This window comes from Pongo pygmaeus, chromosome 14 (genome assembly GCF_028885625.2).
Source record: "Pongo pygmaeus isolate AG05252 chromosome 14, NHGRI_mPonPyg2-v2.0_pri, whole genome shotgun sequence".
NCBI lineage: Eukaryota > Metazoa > Chordata > Mammalia > Primates > Hominidae > Pongo > Pongo pygmaeus.
The window spans coordinates 53,884,038-53,907,541 of record NC_072387.2 but is presented as its reverse complement, the minus strand read 5'-3'; positions in this window follow the sequence as shown (position 1 = coordinate 53,907,541).

The following is a 23,504-nucleotide window of genomic DNA, read 5'->3' as shown; positions in this document are numbered from 1 at the left end:
CTCCCAAAATGCTGGGTTACAGGCCTGAGCCACAGGGCCTGGCCTGGCTCTATCTTTACCATTAGCTCCATTTTACAAGTTGTCATGGGGGGTAGTACACAGAAGGATTGCGCAGCTAAAAAGCAACAGGGTTGGGAGTGGAAACCAGGTTTGTGTCCTCCTCTCTCCTTCGGCTCCCCAGTCGCTTTGGGGAGTTCCCACCAATGGTCACCAAACCTCCTGATCATCAAAATCAACAGGAAACATTTTCAAGAGGGTCCAGGGCCCGCCCGATTCCTATGGAACCAGAATCTTTGGGAGTGCCGCACAGAAATCCGTGTTTTTCAAAAGCTCTCCAGATCCCAGTACTCAGCGGGAACTTGGAAACCATGCACTTTACCGGGGTATGAAGCCACCCAGCAGCTGGAAAGCGTCCTAGGAATGCGCTGATGCCTCTGACTGTGGTCATTGGGAACGTCATTCCGCTCTCCCCTGCCCGGCGGCTGGAGCGGCGTGTTAGCAGCGCCCTCTGCCGGACATTCGGCGAAACCGTAACTGCAGCCCAACCCCCTTGGCAGGGTGTGTAGGGGCGTCAAGCCGCGCTCACCAGCCCCATTTGCAACGCAGCTCCCTACCGCTAAGTGGAGGTCAGTACTAAATAATACCCGCTGACTGAGAAAGTGCAAGGTCATCCGATTTTATTAATAGGCCGGGCGCGGTGGCTCACGCCCGTAATCCCAGCACTTTGGGAAGCCGACTCGAGAGGATCCCTGTAGCCCAAGAGTTTGAAGCCAACAAGATAGTATAATCCCCGTCTCGATCTTGTAGATAAACATTAAACAAAAAGAAAAAAAAAGGCCGGGCGCGGTGGCTCACGCCTGTAATCCCAGCACTTTAGGAGACCGAGGCAGGTGGATCACCTGAGGTCAGGAGTTTGAGACCAGCCTGGGCAACAGGGCAAAACCCAGTCTCTACTAAAAATACAAAAAATTAGCCGGGCGTGGTGGCAGGTGCCTGTAATCCCAGCTACTCTGGAGGTTGAGGCAGGAGAATTGCTTGAACCCGGGAGGCGGAGGTTGCAGCGAGCGGAGATCGTGCCATTGCATTCCAGCCTGGGCAACAGAATCAGACTGGCTCAAAAAAAAAAATTATATTAAAGAACAAACAAATTAAGAATTTACTTCTAATTAGAACACTCCATTCTAGCAAAACACACATAGGTTAAAAAGATGGGTACATACATGGTTTATCCAGTAGCTTTGGCCACCACTAGGTAGAGAGCTGCATCTCAGGAGTTTCCTACACTTCATTTATTCGTTTACTCATTCTTTTTCTCCCCAACAACTATTTATTGCATGCTTAGTAAATACCATGCACTCTTATGGCAGAGAACCAAAACAAAAAATTCTCCCCTCCTGAAGTGTATAGCCTAGTGATGGAGACACATAGTAAACAGATAAATATCTACTTACAATTGGAGGCCAGTGCTCTGAAGGAAAAGAGCTAGGTTTTGAGAGCTAGGTTTTGAGAGCTCCTCCTTGGAGCTGACCTGTAGCGAAGATCTGAAATTGAGATGGAATGAGCCAGGCAAAGCAGAAAGGGATTCCAGGTGGCTTCATGAGTTCTCAGATGAGGGACTGGGAGGAAGCCGGTGTGTGGCACTCAGGAGTAGCGGGGTGTGAACTGTGATGCGGTTAAGGAAGCAGGAGTTAACAATAAGCACCTGGGCCGGGCGTGGTGTCTCACGCCTGTAATCCCAGCACTTTGGGAGGCCAAGGCAGGTAGGTCACTTGAGCTTAGGAGCTGGAGACCAGCCTGGGCAACATGGCAAAACTCCGTCTCTACAAATAGTACAAAAACTAGCCGCGTATGGTGGTGTCGCCTGTAGTCCCACCTACTTGGGAAGCTGAGGTGGGAGGATTGCTTGAGACTGGGAGGCAGAGGATAGAGTGAGCCATGATTGGACCACTGCACTCCAGCCTGAGCGATAGAGTCAGACCCTGTCATGGGAAAAAAAAAAAAGAAAGAAAAACGGAAGAAAAAGATTTAAACCCAGGCAGTCCACATCAGCAGCCAGCCTCATACCTATCCACTCCTCACTGCCTTCTAGGCAGTGCTGAGTTTGAGCTTTATTTTAAGTACAATGAGATATTTGTAAGCTTTTAAGTGGGACTCTGCATGATCTTTTATGTTTTAACAAGATGGTGCTAGATGATTACAGACTTTAGGGAAAAAGAGTAGAAGGGCAAGACAGCAGGCTGAGACAAGGAGGAGAGCTGCAGAGGTGGGAGACAGTGCAAGGATTTAAAACAAGTGACAGGACTGGTGACAGATCAAGTGAGGTGGTGTTGGAAAGGAAGGTGTCAAACAAGGCACTTAGCTCAGGAAACTGGGTTCTGGCTGAGATGGAGCAGAGTGCAAGTTTAGGAGAGTCAGTAGAATTCAGATGTGCATACATTGAGTTAAATGAGATGCCGGTGATACGGCTAAAACCAAAACCAAGGAGGCTGTTGGATAAATCACCAGCATTTCAAACTTAAGGTGTATAAAGGTGAATTCTTCATTTACCTTATTCTGAAATTCAGAGACGTCCAGGCTCGAAATGGAAATGTATTTTTTTAAGCATTATGAGTGCTATTTAAGTCACTTATGGATGATACTATCTAGAGAGAACACATAAACACAGAAGAGTTCCAAGAATCAAACCCTAAGGAACTCCAACATTTGGAGGGTGGATCCAGAAAGAGAAGGCGGGAGAGAGGAGAGAAAGCCAGTGCCTGAGGGGAGCCACGAAGGACTCACAAGACAAACACAGCCTAGAACTGTGCTTACATTGTGCCCGGAAAAAGAAATAGACACCAGATTCCTGCTTCCTGTTTCCTTATGTGAACCCAAAGTATCCGAGACAGGTCTCAACCAATTTAGAAAGTTTATTTTGCCAAGGTTGAGGACACACGCCCGTGACACAGCCTCAGGAAGTTCTGACGACATGTGTCCAAGGTGGTCAGGGCACAGCTTGGTTTTATACATTTTAGGGAGACATGAGACATCAATCAATATGTGTAAGATGTACGTTGGTTTGGTCCAGGAAGGCGAGACAACTCGAGGTGAGGGACGGGGCTTCCAGGTCACAGGTGGATAAGAGACAAACAGTTGCATTCTTTTGAGTTTCTGATTAGCCCTTCCTTGTGGAATTAGGAATTTCTTTGTGGGCAAATTATGAGCAAGGTATGTAGCTTTTTTTTTTTTTTTAATCTTTGTAGCTCTCTTATTTAGGAAATAAAACGGGGGCAGGTTTGCCTGAAAGTTCTCAGCTTGACTCCTTGGCTTAGTGATTTTGGGTTCCTTGGAAAATGATTTATTTTCCATTCACACTTGTGGGAGGAAGTGGCCCAGATTCATGGAGTTTTGGTGTCAAAGTCTAGGCTGGTATAGGGGGAGCCCATGTGCTTGTCTAAGTTTATTCATTTGTCTACACTGGCAGGTGACAGGTGGCTGGGCACAGTGGCTCATGCCTGTAATCCCAGCACTTTCGGAGGCCGAGGCGGGTGGATCACTTGAGGTCAGGAGTTCGAGACCAGCCTAGCCGAGATAGTGAAACTCTGTCTCTACTAAAAATACAGAAAATACGGCCGGGCGCGGTGGCTCACGCCTGTAATCCCAGTACTTTGGGAGGCCGAGGGGGGTGGATCACGAGGTCAGGAGATCGAGACCATCCTGGCTAACATGGTGAAACCCCATCTCTACTAAATACACAAAAAATTAGCCGGGCGTGGTGGCAGGCGCCTGTAGTCCCAGCTACTCAGGAAGCTGAGGCAGAGAATTGCTTGAATCCAGTGGTGGGGGTTGCCCTGAGCCTAGATCATGCCACTGCACTCCAGCCTGGGTGACAGAGCAAGACTCCGTCTCAAAACAAAAACAAAAACAAAAAAAACAAAAAACAAAAAATTAGCCAGGCACATGCCCGTAGGCCTAGCTACTGGAGAGGCTGATGTGAAAGGATCACCTGAGCCTTCATCACTGCAGTGAGCTGTGATGACTGAACAGGGTGAGTCAGCTCGGGGGCAGGTGCCCACAAGCCTTTGAGAGAGGGAGTCCACTCTGAGGACGGGTGGGTGGGGCTCAGGCATTTTTAGTCATATTCTTGTTCTCATTTCCTGTTGTTGTTTTTTTTAATCTCTCTCTGCCACTTCCTTTGATTTCACCCATTTCTCCTCTTTCTACCTTATTATCTTCCCCCGCCAGAAAGCTAATTATGATTTTAGCAATCATTTGTCCCCATAATCCCATGATAATAAAATGTCCTTGTCCTCATCAATTAATATGCTGATTTAATTTTTTTTTTTGAGACGGTCTCCCTCTGTTGCCCAGGCTGGAGTGCAGTGGTGTGATCTTGGCTCCCTGAAACCTCTGCCTCCCGGGTTCAAGCGATTCTCCTGCCTCAGACTCCTGAGTAGCTGGGATTACAGGCACGTGCCACCACGCCCAACTAATTTTTGTATTTTTAGTAGAGACCAGGTTTGACCATGTTGGTCAGGCTGGTCTCGAACTCCTGACCTCGTGATCCGCCCACCTTGGCCTCCCAAAGTGCTGGGATTACAGGTGGGAGCCACTGCTCCCGGCCAGATTTTTTTCTTTCACATCTCTTTTGAGTGCGTGAAAATCACTGCCAGATATTTTTGTTTGTTTGTATTTATTCTGAGGCAGAGTCTTGCTCTGTCGCCCAGGCTGGAGTGCAGTGGTGCAATCTTGGCTCACTGCAACCTTCGCCTCCTGGGTTTGAGCGATTCTCCTGACTCAGCCTCCTGAGTAGCTGTGATTACAGGCGCCCACCACCACGCCAGTCTAATTTTTGTATTTTTAGTATAGACGGGGTTTCACCATGTTGGCCAGGCTCATCTTGAACTCCTGGCCTCCCAAAGTGCTGGGATTACAGGCATGAGCCACCACGCCTGGGCTGTTTGTTTGTTTGTTTTGAGACAGAGTCTTGCTCTGTCACCCAGGCTGGAGTGCAGTGGCGCGATCTTGACTCACGGCAACCTCCGCCTCCTGGGTTCAAGCGATTCTCCTGCTTCAGCCTCCCAAGTAGCTGGTACTACAGGCGCCCGCCACCACGTCCAGCTAATTTTTGTATTTTTAGTAGAGACAGGGTTTCACCACCATCTTGGCCAGGCTGGTCTCGAACTCCTGACCTCAGGTGATCCACCTGCTTCGGCCTCCCAAAGTGCTGGGATTACAGGCGTGAGCCACCGTGTTTGTTTTTTGAGATGGAGTCTCACTCTGTAGCCCAGGCTGGAGTGCAGTGGCACGATCTCGGCTCACTGCAACCTCAGCCTCCTGGGTTCAAGCGATTCTTCCACCTTAGCCTCCTGAGTAGCTGGAATTACAGGCACATGCCCCCACACCCGGCTAATTTTTGTATTTTTAGTAAAGGATGGGGTTTCACCATGTTGGCCAGGCTGGTCTCAAACTCCTGACCTCCAGTGATCCACCTGCCTCAGCCTCCCAAAGTGCTGGGATTACAGGGGTGAGCCACCGCATCTGGCCTACTGCCAGATTTGTTTTGTTTTTTTGTTTTTGTTTTTTGAGATGGAGTTTTGCTCTTGTTGCCAAGGCTGGAGTGCAATGGTGCAATCTTGGCTCACTGCAACCTCTGCCTCCCAGGTTCAAGCAATTCTCCTGCCTCAGCCTCCCGAGTAGCTGGGATTACAGGCATGTGCCACCATGCCCGGCTAATTTTGTATTTTTAGTAGAGACGGGATTTCTCCATGTTGGTCAGGCTGGTCTCGAACTCCCGACCTCAGGTGATCTACCCTCCTTGGACTCCCATACTGTTGGGATTACAGGTGTGAGTCACCATGCCGGGTCCGGATATGTTTAAGAGGATTTTGTCTCCATGGTGGGGAGAAGGGAAAGATGAATCCTCACCCTAAGGCCTAACAGTAGTTCAGGGAGGTACAATTCTATGCAGAATGGTCTCCAGTGTCTAGCCTGACAGGCCAGAAATACAGGTAGCTGACTCATTGGGGAAGTTCTACCGTTTAAAAGAAACTATCCTTTTCCTAATTATAAATGTATATTTTGTAGTAGAATTGGATTCCTGAAATTTTAATGAACTTGTGGATCCCCTGGGGGGCCTCGTGAGGTTTCAGTATCTGACTTGGGAGGGCTGTGGTGGGGTTGGGATGCCGCATTTCTAACAAGCTCTCTGGTGGTGGAGATCACTGGCAGACAAACCACACTGGGGACTATCAAAGATTTAGCAAACAAACAAAAAATAGCTAGGATTACAAAGCCAGCTGTAAATCTGCCTTCTCAAATGGGACATTGCTTTCCATTCCTCTCTCCACGCCGGACTAGCTCAGGGCTCCGGGCTTCCCTCTCCAATGTCACCCAGAGCATCGAGAGAGGGAACAGATAGAGATGAGGATGTAGAGTCGCTGGGGAGGCCAGAGGTTTGGAACGAGTGAGTATGGGGTGGGGAGAGGTGGCCAGGGAGGGAGAAAATCAGAGAGGAGTCTCGTCCTGCTGCTGCCTGAGATAACTGACGCTTTGCCTCCTCGCCTGAGATGAGTCAGGCACAGGGATCTGCAGGATGAAAGGGAGAATTGGGGCAAGAGCTCTGAGTGGGTGAGAAGCTGAGAAAACAGGTGAGGTGGACCAGACCCAGAAATCCACTTCTCCACCCTCCCCTCCAAGCCTAAGTCTGGAGAATGATAATCCAAGGGATGCCCCCTGCCAACCCCCCATCATCTCTCAGTGCTCTCCCTGGAAGGATGAAGAGAAAGCCCTGAACTTGCTTCTAGGGTGGGAAGCCTTGGTGCCTGAGACTTTCCACTCTAGGGTGTGTACGAGGCAATTCTTCCATTGCTATATAAGAAAAAATATCGGCTGGGCATGGTGGCTCATACCTGTAATCCCAGCACTTTGGGACGCCGAGGCAGGCGGATCACCCGAGGTCAGGAGTTCGAGACCAGCCTGACCAACATGGAGAAACCCGTCTCTACTGAAAATACAAAATTAGCCAGGTGTGGTGGTGTATGCCTGTAATCCCAGCTACTCGGGAGGCTGAGGCAGGAGAATTACTTGAACCCGGGAGGCAGAGGTTGCGGTGAGCCGAGATCACGCCATTGCACTCCAGCCTGGGAAACAAGAGTAAAACTCCATCTCAAAAAAAAAAAGAAAAAAAACCTGAGACTGGGTAATTTATAAAGAAAAGAGATTTAATTGGCTCATGGTTCTACAGGCTGTACAGGAAGCATGGTGCTGGCATCTGCTCAGCTTCTGATGAAGACTCAAGGATCTTTCAGTCATGGCAGAAGGCGAAGTGGGAGCAGGCATTTCACATGGAGAAAGCAGGAGCAGGTATTTCACACGGAGAAAGCAGAAGCAGGGAGGGGGAGAGGTGTCACATACTTTTACATGACCAGACTTTTCAATAACTTGCTTATTTTCGCAAAGAGAGCATATGCGGGTCACTAACACTGGCCCCCTGGTCCAAACACCTCCCACCAGGCCCCACCTGTAGCACCAGGTATTACATTCTGACAGGAGATTTGGGCGTGGACAAATATCCAGACTATATCGGGGGTAACCCCCTCCCACCACAACCCACACCTCCATGACCATGTCACAAAAACAACAAACCATACAGAAGAGCCAAGTGGAAAGATCAGGGTAAAAAATATAATACTGAAATACAGAACAGAATTAATGGAATAAATTGACACAGCCAAGAAAAGAATTAGCGAAAATGAAAGATCAACTTGAGAAATTCTGATAGAAAGGAAGGAAAAGATAAAAAAAAAAAAAAAAAACAAGGAAAATAACTTAAAAACTTAGAATCATGGAGGACAGAAACAGAAATGTTAATATCCAGGTAATAGGAGTTGCAGAAGGAAGGGGAAAATATGGAAGGGAGGTGATATTTGAAGGCAGAATGGAGATTAATTTCCCAGAATTAAAGAGAGATGAAAGACCTCAGACTGAGAAAACCCATAGAGGCCACAGGGGAGAGATGAGGAAAATCTGACATCTACACATACTATTGTGAATCCAAAAATATCAAAGACAAAGTCCTTAAAGTTTTCAGAGAAAAGGAGCAGATCATTGACAAAGACACCCCACTACACACACACAGCTTACTAAGTGAATATATATCAGAGGGTCCTTACACAGATGGGGGCAGGGAGAGAGGACAGCAGTGGGTGGGAGGGCTGAGGGGGGCTCCCAAGGAACGCCTACTTGCTGGCACCACGAGCAAACCCCAGGATACAGCAGTATCCTGGGAAGGGCCGTATGGAGTGGAAGGGCCACCTCCTTACAGACCAAGACCGCACTCTTGGCTATTCCTGACATCAGTACCTCCTGGGAAGGGTGAGTGCTTATCTTTTTTAAGTTAGCGAGTGCCCATGTGGAAATGTCTCAGAGGCTGCTAGCTGCTCAGACAAGGCCCTCACTGAGGGTTACCACTGACAGGAAGCTGGTCCTCAGCTTTGCAAGTCAGGGCCCTGAAAGAGGATCCACCTCTGGGTGATTGGCACTTACTCGGGAGGAGCTGGGGATGGGCTTGCCTCTAGAGAGCCCCCTTCTGCTGGTGGCCCGGGACACCTTCCTTTTACCCCCAGCCACTAGCCTTTGCTGATTGGGGTGGGGACAGGGAGGATGGAAAATGAACACTTGACCCAAGTGAAGTGGGTTTCCCCTTCCTGGGGCACTGAGAGTTGAGCCCGTGGACTGCTTTGAGCTGAGCAGAACATGAGAAATGGGACCAAGATGGCGCCATGGCAAATCAAACACTGAGGAAGCCAATAAACAGAAAAGACAGTGGAGCAGATTCATGAAGGGAAAAATGAAAAGGAAGAGTTCCTCTAGCTCCCAAGACAGACAGAGAGCATCCTCAGATTCTGAGGATTCTCTGCTTCGCTCATTCATCAGGAAAGAGATTTCCTCATCATGTACCATGTGCTAGGCACTATTCTAGACTCTGAAAATGCAGCACGGAACCAGGCAGCCAGAACCTCTGCCCTGTCAGAGCTCACCTTCTAGTGGAGGCAGAAAAGAGATAAATATACAAGCAGACCCACAAGAACATGACAGCCTGTAATAGCAGGGGCCGTGGAGCAGCCACTGCAAAGGGTGGTCAGAGAAGCCTCTCTGAAAAGGGAGGAGATGGATGGACTCTGGAGCAGCAGGAATGGAAACAGGAAGAGCTGTTAGTGAGGACAGAGGTCCAGGGAGCAGTGGTGACGACTTCATCAGAATGTTCAGCCAAGACGGCAAGAAAGGGATGGATTTTCAATACGTGTGAATGGTCTGAATGACAGGACTTGCTGAAAGCTCAAACGCGGAGGCAAGAAAGAGGGTCTATTCAAGGATGACTCCTAGGTTTGAAGCCTATGCAACCAGGAGGAATATAATGCATTTACTGAGATGGCGAAGTTTGGAGCAGGGGAGAGGATCGAGAGTTGAATTTTGAGATGCCTCTTTGACATCCAAGAAGGGACATCAAGTAGGCAAATAAGTATATGACTCTATAGCACTTGGAAGAAATCAGGGCTGGAGGTGGGAATCTGGGCGTCACCAGCACATTGACTCACACTGAAAACTTAAGGCCAGATGATGTCATCTAGGAAGGGTGTGGCATAGAAGACTCCCCACACAGAGGTCTGGGGCATTTCAAGGCACCTGGAGCAGAGCAGGCAGAAGAGTCTGAGAGGAGAGGCCAGTGAGGGAGGAGGCAAACCAGAGGATGTATTTCCAAAGGAAGAAGAAAGTGTCCATCCTGGCTAACACAGTGAAAACCCGTCTCTACTAAAAATGCAAAAAAAAATTAAAAAAAAATTAGCCGGGCATGGTGGCAGGCGTCTGCAGTCCCAGATACTCGGGAGGCTGAGGCAGGAGAATGGCGTGAACCCGGGAGGCGGGGCTCAAGATCGTGCCACTGCACTCCAGCTTGGGCGACAGAGTGAGACTCTGCCTCAAAAAAAAAAAAAAAAGAAGAAGAAGAAGAAGAAAGTGCCTCAAGCAAAAGGGTGTGGGCTGGGGCAGTGCTCACGCTTGTAATCCTTACACTTTGGGAGGCCAAGGCCGGCAGATAGCTTGAGGCCAGGAGTTTGAGACTAGCCTGACCAACATGGCAAAACCCCATCTCTACTAAAAATATAAAAGGTAGCCAAGCATGGTGGTGTGCGCCTGTAATCCCACCTACTCTGGAGGCTGAGGCAGGAGAACTGCATGAACCCTGGAGGCGAAGGTTGCAATGAGCCAAGATTATGCCATTGCACTCCAGCCTGGAGGACAAGAGCAAAACTCACTCTCAAAAAAAAAAAAAAAAAAAAAAAAAAAAAGAAGGAGAGGGAAGGGGAGAGGGGAAGGGGATGGGAGGGCAGAGGGGACGGGGACGGGGATGGGGAGGGGAGGGGAGGGAGTGGTTAACTGTGCCACATCCCCAACATTGATTCATCAGCAAATCTGACTTAGGGTCTCTACCTTCAAAATGCACCAGAATGATCAGATGTGGTGGCTCACACTTATAATCCCTGTGCTTCGGGAGGCGGAGGGGGAAGGATGAGGCCAGGAGTTCAAGACCAGCCTGGGCAACATAGCCAGACACCCAATCTCTGTTTTTATTTTAAAGCATAGGCCAGGTGTGGTGGCTCACGTCTGTAATCCCAGGACTTTGGGAGGCTGAGGCAGGCGGGTCACCTGAGGTCAGGAGGTCGAGATCAGCCTGACCAACATGGCGAAACCCCATCTCTACTAAAAATACAAAAATTAGCCGGGCGTGGTGGCACATGGCTCTACTCCCAGCTACTTGGGAGGCTGAGGCAGGAGAATCACTTGAACCCAGGATGCAGAGGTTGCAGTGAGCTGAGATCATGTCATTGCATTCCAGCGAAGTGGCTCATGCTTGTAATCCCAACACTTTGGGAGACCAAGGTGGGTGGATCACTTCAGCCCAGGAGTTCGAGACCACCCTGGGCCACATGGCAAAACCCCGTATCTACAAAAAAAACCAAAAAATTAGTTGGGTGTGGTGGCGCACACATGTAGTCCCAGCTACTCAGATGGCTGAGGTGGGAGGAACTCTCGAGCAGGAGAGGTGAGGGCTGCAGTGAGCCATGGTTATGCACCTGCACTCCAGCCTGGGCGACAAAGCAAGACTGTCTCAAAAGCAAAAAAAAAAAAAAAAAAAAAGAAATTAAGGAAATTTTGATACATGATACAAAAAGAAACAAATACTGCATGATTCTATGTGAATTATCTATAATAGGCAACTTGATGGATGCAGAAGGTAAAACAGAGGTTGTGGAGGGAGAGAAGGGCAGAATGGGGAGTTACTATTTAATGGGTACAGAGTTTCTGTTTCAGGTGATGAAAACCTTCTGGAAATGGATAGTAGTGGTGGTTACACAACATTGGGAATGTAACTAATGCCACTGAACTGTCCACTTAAAAATGGTTAAAATGGCAAACTTTTTGTTATCTAGATTTTACGACAAGTTTTAAAAACAGAAGAAAAAAGAAGGCAGAAGTTGCGGTGAGCCGAGATCTCGCCATTGCACTCCAGCCTGGGCAACAGAGCAAAACTCCATCTCAAAAAAAAAAAAAAAAAAAAAAAAAAAGTATTAATAGACATCAAATAAGAAAACATCAACAAAATTAAGTTATACAAATGTATTCCAGAAACTAGTCTTTTAATATGTCCTCCAGACAAACTGGAAACAACGCAGCTCCTTCCAATGGTTCATCATATGACTTAGTTGTTTAATAAAGCAAGAGGCTTAACACCAAAGAAGAGCGAATCTCCAGAACACGGGTTCTGCCTTGCGTGTAAGACCTGTACCAACTCAGTGATGTCCACCTTACCTCCTGGGCTGCGTCCTCCTGAGTGACAGTGAGTATTTGTGTGCAGATTTCACCTCTTGAGATTTAACATCAGTGGAAATGCCAAGACAGCAAACAGGATAAAGAGCACTCTGGTTCATTTTAAGAACTGAATCTTGGCCGGGCACGGTGGCTCACGCCTGTAATCCCAGCACTTTGGGAGGCCAAGGCAGGTGGGTCACCTGAGGTCAGGAGTTTGAGACCAGCCTGGCCCACATGTTGAAACCCCATCTCTACTAAAAATACAAAGTTAGCCAGGCCTGGTTCATAAACACTTAATATCATATGCAAAATTTTGTGGATATATGCATTTTTCTGAGGAAAAGGTCAATATCTTTTATCAGATTCTCAAAGTGGTGTAAGATCCAGATAAAATCAAGAAACTTGGGCCGGGCGTGGTGGCTCACGCCTATAATCCCAGCACTTTGGCAGGCCGAGGCGGGCGGATCACTAGGTCAGGAGATCGAGACCATCCTGGACAACACGGTGAAATCCCGTCTCTACTAAAAAAAAAACAAAAAATTAGCCGGGTGTGGTGGCGGGCGTCTGTAGTCCCAGCTACTCGGGAGGCTGAGGCAGGAGAATGGCGTGAACCCAGGAGGCAGAGCTTGTAGTGAGCCGAGATGGCGCCACCGTACTCCAGCCTGGGCGACAGAGTGAGACTCAGTCTCAAAACAAAAAAAGAAAAAGAAACTTGAAGGCAATCTATTTCAGAATGGTGTCACACTGGGCTTATTGAATTGAATGTCCATCATTTCCTGTCTGAGCTAACACAGGAACTGTGCTTTACATTCTCCTCTGCCTCCAACCTTAATGTGGCTTCTATTCCCAATGAGAAGCACATCCTTTTACAAATATCCTTGGCCATGAATTCAGGCCAGATACCACGTTTTTAAAGTGCCCAGGTTGAGCCCTGCTCGGCCAGCCCTAAGGACACAAACATTCATACAGCACGCCAAGGCAGAGGTCCTCTTCAAGCTGCCTCTGGTGACTTGAGTTAGGGCCCTGATACTTAAAGTCAGGACATTCTGATAATAGAAACTCTCATAGGTATCACTGGTAGAGAAAACTAAATGAGATCTCTGAGAAATTAAAATTATGATCCTGTAAAGCAATCAGCTGTAAAAGTGTTTGTTTGATGTATTCCTTGATGAGTGGCCAAACTGGGGTGTGTGTGTGTGTGTGTGTGTGTGTGTGTGTGTGTGTGTGTGAAGGTGTGAAGTCCCATACAGAGGATTCTGGGAAGAGGGCAACAGGCAGGGGTGGAGTCATTTTTGTTTTTTTGTTTGTTTTGTTTTTTTGTGTGTGTGTGACAGGGTCTCACTCTGTTGCCCAGGCTGGAGTGCAGTGGTGCAGTCTCGGCTCACTGCAACCTCCACCTCTCAGGCTCAAGTGATCCTCCCACCTCAGCCTCCCGAGTAGCTGGGACTACAGGTGTGTGCCACCATGCTTGGTTAATTTTTATATTTATTGTGGAGATGGGGTCTTGCCATGTTGCCCAGGCTGATCTTGAACTCCTGGGTTCAAATGATCCATCCACCTCAGCCACCCAAAGTGCTGAGATTACAGGCGTGAGCCACCGCGCCCAGTGAAAAGTGTGCCTGTAATCCCAGCTACTCAGGAGGCTGAGGCAGGAGAACTGCTTGAACCTGGGAGGCAGAGGTTGCAGTGAGCCGAGGTCACGCCACTATACTCCAGCCTGGGCAACAGAGCGAGACTCCATCTCAAAAAAAATAATAATAAAAAAAAGAAAGCTGCCAGGAAAGGAAGTGGTAATTCTCATTCCTTAAGAACATCTGTATGGTCATTTGAGCTCCTTGGCCAGAAAGTGCTTTGGAAATACCATGTGTCTCAAAATTCCTCTCTTAGTGAAACAAATGCCTTGTGAGATGATGTCCCATTGCTATAAAAAATTGTCTACTGTTTTTCTTTTTTGAGACAGAGTCTCACTTTGTCGCCCAGGCTGGAGTGCAGTAGCGTGATCTCGGCTCACTGCAACCTCCGCCTCCCGGGTTCAAGCAATTCTCCTGCCTCATCCTCCCTAGTAGCTGGGATTACAGACCCACACCACCACGCCTAATTTTTGTATTTTTAGTAGAGACAGGGTTTCACCATGTTGGCCAGGCTGGTCTCGAACTCCTGACCTCAGGTGATCTGCCTGCCTCGGCCTCTCAAAGTGCTGGGATTACAGGCGTGAGCCACCACAACTGTCCCTTGTTGTTGCTTTTATATGCTTGACTTCAGTCACTCCTCACAACTACTGTGAAAGTCACACCCCATTTTACAGGTGAGGAAACAGAGGCTTGCAGGCTTCGTAGTCATGTAGCTAGTAAGTGGTGGTTCTTTCCACCAGACCACACTGTCTTCCCCAAGAGGCATTTGTTAACCCTGTGCAGAGCCAGCCAAACCACAGGCCCCATGACTACTGGGAAGGTAAGGGCCAGGTTCTAGTTGACCAGAACTGGTGAAGAAACTAATCTTTGCTTACAGGGAGAAACCACAGCGCATCTGCTTCCTTTGAGCAAGTGAAGCAGACACAGGAAAAGAGGTCCTGGTGAAAACATGACTTTCAGAAGTTATATCTGAGCCTTCCAGGAAGAAGTGGCAATCAGAGCCATAAGCTTGAAGTGTGGCGAGGAATCAGAAGGGCTGGACTGGAAGCTGGCTTCCTTATCCGGCCATGGCCTCAGGAACAAGGCAGCTGTAGGCTGTCTCGACCCCGGTCAGCAACGTGGCCTTGGCAGACTGAACATGGAAGGTGATTTGGGGAGGGCCTGAATTTTCCAGCATGCCTCTCTCCATGCCCACCCAAATCCACATGGTCAAGAATGAGCTTGGCACTCCACCCTGATAGCTTTAAGGAGAAAGAGCAGGTGCCCTGAAATTTCCATTAGCCATACCAAACCTGTAGCTATACCTTACATCCATTAGGATGAGAAAGTTGTAAAATCTGTTTTGAAATTCATGCAAAATCCATACATGTTTGTTTTTATGCTACAGTGTTTTCTCTGTACTTCATTTTCTTTTGTTCTCTGGTCATGTTATTTTTGAAAATTTTCAGCTTTTGCTTTACAGAAGGAAAAGGAAAGGGATTTCTGCAGATCTAGGCCAAGGTAGCTGGGGAGATGAGAATACATCAGGGGCCAGATAAAGCTTTATCAAGGGTGGCCCCCAGTTCTTGAGCTGGGAAGAGTCTTTGAGGTTGAGGCAAGAGGAGGATGAAAACCCAGAACTGGAAGCTGAGAGCTTCATTGCTTTCCATAAGTCTGTCCCCACCTCTCTCCATTCAATAGGTGATGGTCTTCTAGCAACTTGTTAGCCACATAGCATTCATCTGCAGTAGGCCACATTCTGCTGTACAATGCTACAGTCATCTCAAAGACCACACCATGAGAAACATTGTGGTAGACATGTGGCATGTTAAAATGCTAACTAGGCTGGGCGCGGTGGCTCATGCCTGTAATCCCAGCACTTTGGGAGGCTGAGGCGGGTGGATCACGAGGTCAGGAGTTCAAGACCAGCCTGACCAACATGGTGAAACCCTATCTCTACTAAAAATACAAAAATTAGCCAGGTGTGGTGGCACACGCCTGCAATCCCAGCTACTCAGGAGACTGAGGCAGGAGAATCGCTTGAACCCGGGAGGCGGAGGTTGCAGTGAGCTGAGATCGCGCCACTGCACACCAGCCTGGGCGACAGAGTGAGACTCTGTCTCAAAATAATAATAATAATAACAATAATCATAATAAGGCCGAGCGCAGTAGCTCACACCTGTAATCCCAGCACTTAGGGAGGCCGAGGCTGGCGGAACACTTGAGGTCAGGAGTTCAAAATCAGCCAGGCCAACAAGGCGAAACCCTGTCTCTACTAAAAATACAAAAAAAGTAGCCAGGCATGGTGGTGTGTGCCTGTAATCTCAGCTATTCAGGAGGCTGAGGTGAGAGAATCCTTTGAACCCGGGAGGCGGAGGTTGCAGTGAGCCGAGATCGTGCTACTGCACTCAAGCCTGGGTGACAGAGCAGGACTCCGTCTCAAAATTAATAATAATAATAATAATAATAACTAATAATGGTCTTCATCTAATCTAAGACATTATCAATCATAAGAAGCATCATTATTTTATGTATCACTTAGAAAAAAATTCTGACAAGTAATCATGGCATGCCATAAGATGCATCCCAAGATGAGAAATCTTAAAATCTGAAAAACATGCATCTCAGAATTGGTAATATGCTGATGTTTTCAATTAGTCTTCAAGCCATTTTCCAATTACAGTGTTTTCTACTCAAGTTTGAAACCCCCCATAAAGGCAGAAATGAGCCTCTCTTCCCCTGAAACCTCCCATTAAGGCAGGAATGAGCCTCTCTTTCCCTGAATTCCTAGAGTTCTACAAAAGAAATGTTAAATCCTGGTACCTCCATTCATTTTAACTTTGCCTCTGGGGAGAAGGTGCAACCCTTCCTATGGACTTTGCTTGTACTACCTTTGTGATCTATCATATTCTGTTGTTTCTGGTAACCATTTACACGTATGACAATAGATTTTAAGTTCATCAAAGGCAGGGATGGTATTCTATATATTCCCAAGTTTTAAGACTGCATTTAAAAAAATATTTGGACCAGGTGCAGTGGATCACGCCTGTAATCCCAGCACTTTGGGAGGCTGAGGAGGGTGGATCACCTGAGGCCAGGAGTTCAAGACCAACCTGGCCAACATGGTGAAACCCCACCTCTACTAAAAACACAAAAATTACCCAGGTGTAGTGGCACGTGCCTGTAATCCTGGCTACTCGGGAGGCTGAGGTACTAGAATTGCTCGAAGCTGGGAGGCGGAGGTTGCAGTGAGCCGAGATTGTGCCACTGCACTCCAGCCTGGGCGACAGAGTGAGACTCCATCTCAAAAAAAAAAAAAAAAAAAAAAGATTTGAAATTCCATGAGTTCTCACTCTAGGTATTTCTTTTTTGTGTCCTGCCTTGTTTCAAACAGGATCGTATGTGGTTTACAGAGCTACACCTGATAGCACAGCAAGTAAAATACATACGAGGAAAATCCTCGGTATAAAAACTGAGGCCGGGCATGGTGGCTCACACCTGTAATCCCAGCACTTTGGGAGGCTGAGGCCGGTGGATCACTTGAGGTCAGGAGTATGAGACCAGCCTGGCCAACGTGGTGAAACCCTGTTTCTACTAAAAATACAAAAATTAGCCAGGTGTTGTGGTGCAAAGCTGTAATCCCAGCTATTTGGAAGGCTGAGGCAGGAGAATCACTTGAACCCAGGAGGCAGAGGTTGCAGTGAGCCGAGATTGTGCCACTGCACTCCAGTCTGGGTGACAGAGCGAGACTCCATCTAAAAAAAAAAACAAAAAGCAAAACAAAACAAAAAATTGAGAGGGTGCCGTGGTTCACACCTGTAATCCCAGTACATTGGGAGGCCGAGGTTGGCAGATTGCTTGAGCTCAGGAGATGGAGACCAGCCTGGGCAACATGGCAAAACCCTGACTCTACAAAAAAAAAAATTAGCCGAGCATGATGGTGCACGCCTATAGTCTCAGCTACTTGAGAGGCTGAGGTAGGAGTATTGCTTGAGCCTGGGAGGTAGAAGTTGCAGTGAGCCCAGATCACACCACTAAACTCCAGCCTGGGTGACAGAGGGAGACCCTGTCTCAAAACAAAACAAAAGAAAACAAAAGCAAAACAAATCAGGACAAAGGGGAAATGAAAGTGGTGAAACTGGGTGTAACCAGGAGTAAGCTGTAACATAAAAGCATTCTGTAAGATCCTGTTAACAGAAATAAGCCCAGATTTGGCTCTGAGCTTGCTAGCAGTCAAAGAGAGAAGGGAAACATGATCAGTTATAAGACTGGGTCCATATAATAAAAACTAATTGCTCAAAAGAATCAGCCGATGGTATACCCTGCTTGTGTGCACCTGGCTAGTGTGTATTCCTTAACCTTTCATTTATTTGCATATTTCCAGATCCTGACATGGGGTTTGTATTATGGTAGGCCAGTAATTCTCAGACTTTTCGTCTTGGAAGTCTTTTACACTTTTTAAAAACTTTTTTTTTTTTTAATTTTTTTGAGACAGGGTCTCACTCTGTCACCCAGGTTGGAGTACAGTAGCATGAACACAGCTCACTGCAACCTCAACCTCCCAGGCTTAAGCAATCCTCCCACCTCAGCCTCTCGAGTAGCTGGGACTACACATATGTACTTCCACACCTGCCTAATTTTCAAAATTTTTTTTATAGAGAGAGGGTCTCACTATGTTTCCCAGGCTGGTCTTGTTCTCAAACTCCCGGCCTTAAGTGATCCTCCCTCCTCAGCCTCCCAAAGTGCTGGGATATCAGGCATGAGCCACACAGTGCCCAGCCTTAAAAACAGTGGCTCACGCCTGTAATCCCAGAATTTTGGGAGGCCGAGGCAGGAGGATTGCTTTAGCCCAGGAGTTTGAGACCAGCCCAGACAATATACTAAGACCGTGTCTCTATTGAAAAAAAAAAAAAAAAAGATTGGCCAGGTGAGATGGCTTATGCCTGTAATCCCAGCACTTTGGGAGGCTGAGGCAGGTGGATCACCTGAGGTCGGAAGTTCAAGACCAGCCTGACCAACATGGAGAAACCCCGTCTTTACTAAAAATACAAAATTAGCCAGGTGCGGTGACTCACGCCTGTAATCCCGGCCTGTTGAGAGACCGAGGCAGGCGGATCACGAGGTCAGGAGATCGAGACCATCCTGGCAAACACGGTGAAACCCCACCTCTACTAAAAATACAAAAAAAAAAAAAAATTAGCTGCACGTGGTGGCGGGCGCCTCTATCCCAGCTCCTCGGGAGGCTGAGGCAGGAGGATGGCATGAACCCGGGAGGCGGAGCTTGCAGTGAGCCGAGATCGCGCCACTGCAGTCCAGCCTAGGCGACAGAGTGAGACTCCGTCTCAAAAAAAAAAAAAAAAAAAAAAAATACAAAATTAGCCGGGTATGGTGGCACATGCCTGTAATCCCAGCTACTCAGGAGGCTGAGGCAGGAGAATCATTTGAACCCAGGAGGTGGAGGTCGCAGTGAGCCGAGATCACGCCATTGCACACCAGTCTGGGCAACAAGAGAGAAACTCCGTCTCAAAAAACAAACAAGGCCGGGTGTGGTGGCTCACGCCTGTAATCCCAGCACTTTGGGAGGCCGAGGCGGGTGGATCACAAGGTCAGGAGATCAAGCCCATCCTGACTAACACAATGAAACCCCGTCTCTACTAAAAACACAAAAAATTAGCCAGGCGTGGTGGCGGGTGCCTGTAGTCCCAGCTACCTGGGAGGCTGAGGCAGGAGAATGGCGTGAACCTGGGAGGTGGAGCTTGCAGTGAGCTGAGATTGCACCACTGCACTCCAGCCTGGGCGACAGAGCAAGACTCCATCTCAAAAACAAACAAACAAACAAAAAAGAATTTACGGAGAGTCAGAAAGATAGCACAAAGAGTTCCCATATACCCTTCACCCACTTTGCCTAATGTTAACATTGTATACAACCATAGTACACTATGAAACTAAGAAACTAACATTGGTATAATACTGCTAACTAATTTGGATTTCACTGGCTTTTCCTACCAGTGTACTTTTTTTTTTTTTTTTGAGACGGAATCTCGCTGTGTCTCCCAGGCTGGAGTGCAATGGCAAGATCTCGGCTCACTGCAACCTCTGCCTCCTGGGTTCAAGTGATTCTTCTGCCTCAACCTCTGGAATAGCTGAGACAACAGGCGCACACCACCACACCCGGCTACCTTTTTTTTTTTGAGATGGAGTTTCACTCTTGTTGCCCAGGCTGGAGTGCAATGGCACCATCTCAGCTCGCTGCAACCTCCACCTTCCACGTTCAAGTGATTCTCCTGCCTCAGCTTCCCGAGTAGCTGAGATTACAGGTGCCCGCCACCATGCCCAGCTAATTTTTTGTATTTTTAGTAGAGACAGGGGTTTCACCATGTTGGCCAGGCTGGTCTTGAACTCCTGACCTCAGGTGATCCACCCGCCTCGGCCTCCCAAAGTGCTCAGATTACAGGTGTGAGCCACCGTGCCCGGCCAGTTCTTAACACTTTTAAAAATTACTGAGGCCTTTATTAGCCAGGAGTGGTGGTAGGTGCCTGTAATCCCAGCTACTCGGGAGGCTGAGACAGGAGAATCGCTTGAACCTGGGAGGTGGAGGTCGCAGTGAGCCGAGATCGTGCCACTGCACTCCAGCCTGGGCAATGGAGCGAGACTCTGTCTCAAAAAAAAAAAAAATTATTGAGGCCTTCAAAAGCTTTTGTTTATCTGAGTGATCCCTATTGGTACTTTAGTATCATATTAAATACTAAAATGAAGAGAAAATTAAAATATTTATTAACAATAATAAGCCCATTTCATGTTAATATAAATACACTTAAATGAAAATAGGTATATGTTCAAAATAAAGACTGAAAAGAGTGACATTGCTTTACATTTTTTCAAATATCTCTAACAGCTGAATTTTATACCTGCTTCTGCATTGAGTCTATTGCAATATCACACATCATGTAGCTTCTGGAAAATTCCATGGAACATTGTGAGAAAATAAGAGTGAAAAGGGCAAATAACATCTTGGTATTAATTATGAAAATAGTTTTGATGTAATAGACCCCTGAATAGGTCTCGGAGACCACGCTGAGAACCACGGCGGCAGGCAGATAGCGTGCTTAAAATGTTCGTTCAAATGTTTATATTTCCAAAGTCTTGTTTTTCTTAGTCTGGCTAATTTCTTTCAGACTCTGGCCCCATCAGCATTTGATGTGAGTGTGTATAAAACTGTGGCTGCGAGCCTGAGGCTCCCAAAGCCCGAGTCACGACTGCTCCACCTCCCCTGGCACAAGGAAGCGTTCGCTATTCTCTGAGTAAGCCAGGTGTGATGGTTCATGCCTGTAATCCCAGCACTTTGGGAGGCCCGAGGTGGGCGGGCAGATCTTTTGTGCCCAGGAGTTTGAGACCAGCCTGGGCAACATGGCGAAACCCCATCTCGACAAAAAAACAGAAAATTTAGTGGGGCGTGGTGGTGCACACCTGTGGTCTCAGCTACTCGGGAGGCTGAGGTGTGAGAATCACTTGAGCCCGGGAAGTCGAGGCTGCAGTAAGTCGTGATGGTGCCATTGCACTCCAGCGTGGGTCACAGAGTAAGACCCTGTCCCAAAAACAAAAGCAAAACAAAAACCGGGATAAGCATCACAGATCGACCTGAAAGCACTAATGTCCAGTCCCAAGAGCTGTCCCCTTCTCGTTCTCATCTTCCTCACCACAGGCTCACAGCAGGTTCATGGCCACCTGGAACAGATTGGGCCCCAAGAACAAAAGTATTTCCCCCCACCACTGCCAGCACATACAGGATAGTTACCCTAAGCGAACTCCTCCACAACCAAAAGGCCCAGGGATGGGTACCAGCTAACTCCACTTTCATCCTGCATATATTCTTAATAAACCCAGCTTAATTGTCCAGCCAGATTTCCTAAGGTATAGCTACTCTCTCTAACTTCAAAAGGAGATCCTGTAAGGAATCAACCATACTCCATTGTGAGAATCTGCTTTTCCTATGGCCTTGTTCCCCTTGTCACCTATCTGGGGAATCTGGAAGGACAAACTGACATGTGTAGCCTCTTCCTCTCCCTTTTTCCTGTTAGGAGCTGGCCTACCACTCCCTCCTCTACTTAGTAAGGTTTATAGGCCTGTCTGTCTCATTTTAGGGTTAAGTCTTATAAATTATTAGGAAGTCATTTGCTCACAGAGTCTCTGACCTCTGCCAGGTGCAGTGGCTCACACCTGTAATCCCAACTACTCCGGAGGCTGAGGCGGGAGGATTGCCTCAGCTCAGGAGTTCAAGACCAGCCTGGGAAAAATAGTGAGATCCTGTCTCAAAAAAATTGTTTTTTTCAAAAAAAAAATAATCTCTGCCCTGCAACCTAGCCTTTGTCAGTAGCAAAGGTGACATTTTAGTCTCCATCTGTTGCCTCCCTGTTCTTATAACTAAATTGCTTCAGAACCCTGGTGAGGAATAAGGGCGTCATTACAATGCCCCTCAAAGACCCCAACATGGTCATATAGGTAAGCATTAGCAATTTTAGGTCACTGCTGAGAACACAGTTACTAAAGGTGTTCTAAAGTTTAAAAATTTGCTTTGACTATTCTCTTCAGAAACTTTTAACACTCTTTTTGTTTGTTTGTTTGTCTGAGACACAGTCTTACTCTGTTGCCAAGGCTAGAGTACAGTGGCATGATCTCGGCTTACTGCAGCCTCCACCTCCCAGGTTCAAGTGATTCTCCTGCCTCAGCCTCCCAAGTAGCTGGGATTACAGGTGCCCGCCACCACAACCGGCCAATTTTTCTATTTTTAGTAAAGATAGGGTTTCACCATATTAGCCAGGCTGGTCTCGAACTCCTGACCTCAAGTGATCCACCTGCCTCAGCCTCCCAAAGTGCCAGGATTACAGGCACTTTCCCAGGATTACAGAGGATTACAGAAGATTACAGGCGTGAGCCATCGCACCCAGCCGAGAAACTTTTAACACTGTAGAGGAAGGAACTGATATTGTGATTGACTTTCGTCAGGGTTAGTTGCTATCGGCAGCTCTCTGAGGAAGAGGCTGTAATTTGCATGCTTAATCTCACATCTATTCCACTTTTCCTTCAGGGCAAGGCCTTGTTCATGTACATCTAGTAGGAGTGAACCTGATACATCGTGATTGCATCATATGTATTTGCTGAATGAATTAATAAAAAACTAATACTACTCAATTTCTTTTTTTTTTTTTTTTTGAGATGGAGTTTCGCTCTTGTTGCCCAGACTGGAATGCAATGGCATGATCTCGGCTCACCATAACCTCCACCTCTTGGATTCAAGTGATTCTCCTGCCTCAACCTCCCGAGTAGCTGGGATTACAGGCATGCACCAACACGCCCAGCTAATTTTTGTATTTTTAGTAGAGACGAGGTTTCTCCATGTTGGTCAGGCTGGTCTCGAACTCCTGACCTCAGGTGATCCGCCTGCCTCGGCCTCCCAAAGTGCTGGGATTACAGGTGTGAGCCACAGAGCCCAGCCTAATACTACTCAATTTTTATCAAACACTCTGGCACTGGTAGACAATCTCCTTTAGGGAAAGAACTGCTTTCAGGAAAATATTTTAATAAGCTACCTGTAATAAAAGTGAGAGGCCTTGAAGGAAGGAAAAAGAGAATATTTATGCTGCCTCTTTATGGGAAAACAAGAGGGATTTGTCACTTATTTTTTCCTACTGATGGGGAGTGGGGCTAAGGAGGAAAGAGAGACAAGAGCCAGTGAGCTGGTCTGAGTTGGGGACTGTGGGAAGTCATGGTGGGTGACTGATGATATTTTAAGCACAGGGACACTCAGAGTTTAATCTGAAGTTCCATTGCTGTGATGTAATACACTCCCTTCCCATGTGTCATCAGTGCTTATGACAATATAAACATCAGCAGAAATCTTGGGGACGGTTTGGGATTCTCTAGAGGGTATGTGCCAACGTTCTCTGCCCTTCAAGTCTTTGTTCTGAAGCAATACTTGTGGCAGATTGCTGGAAGAATATTCTGTCCATTACAGATCATGAAATAATTTTACCTGTGGATCAATCC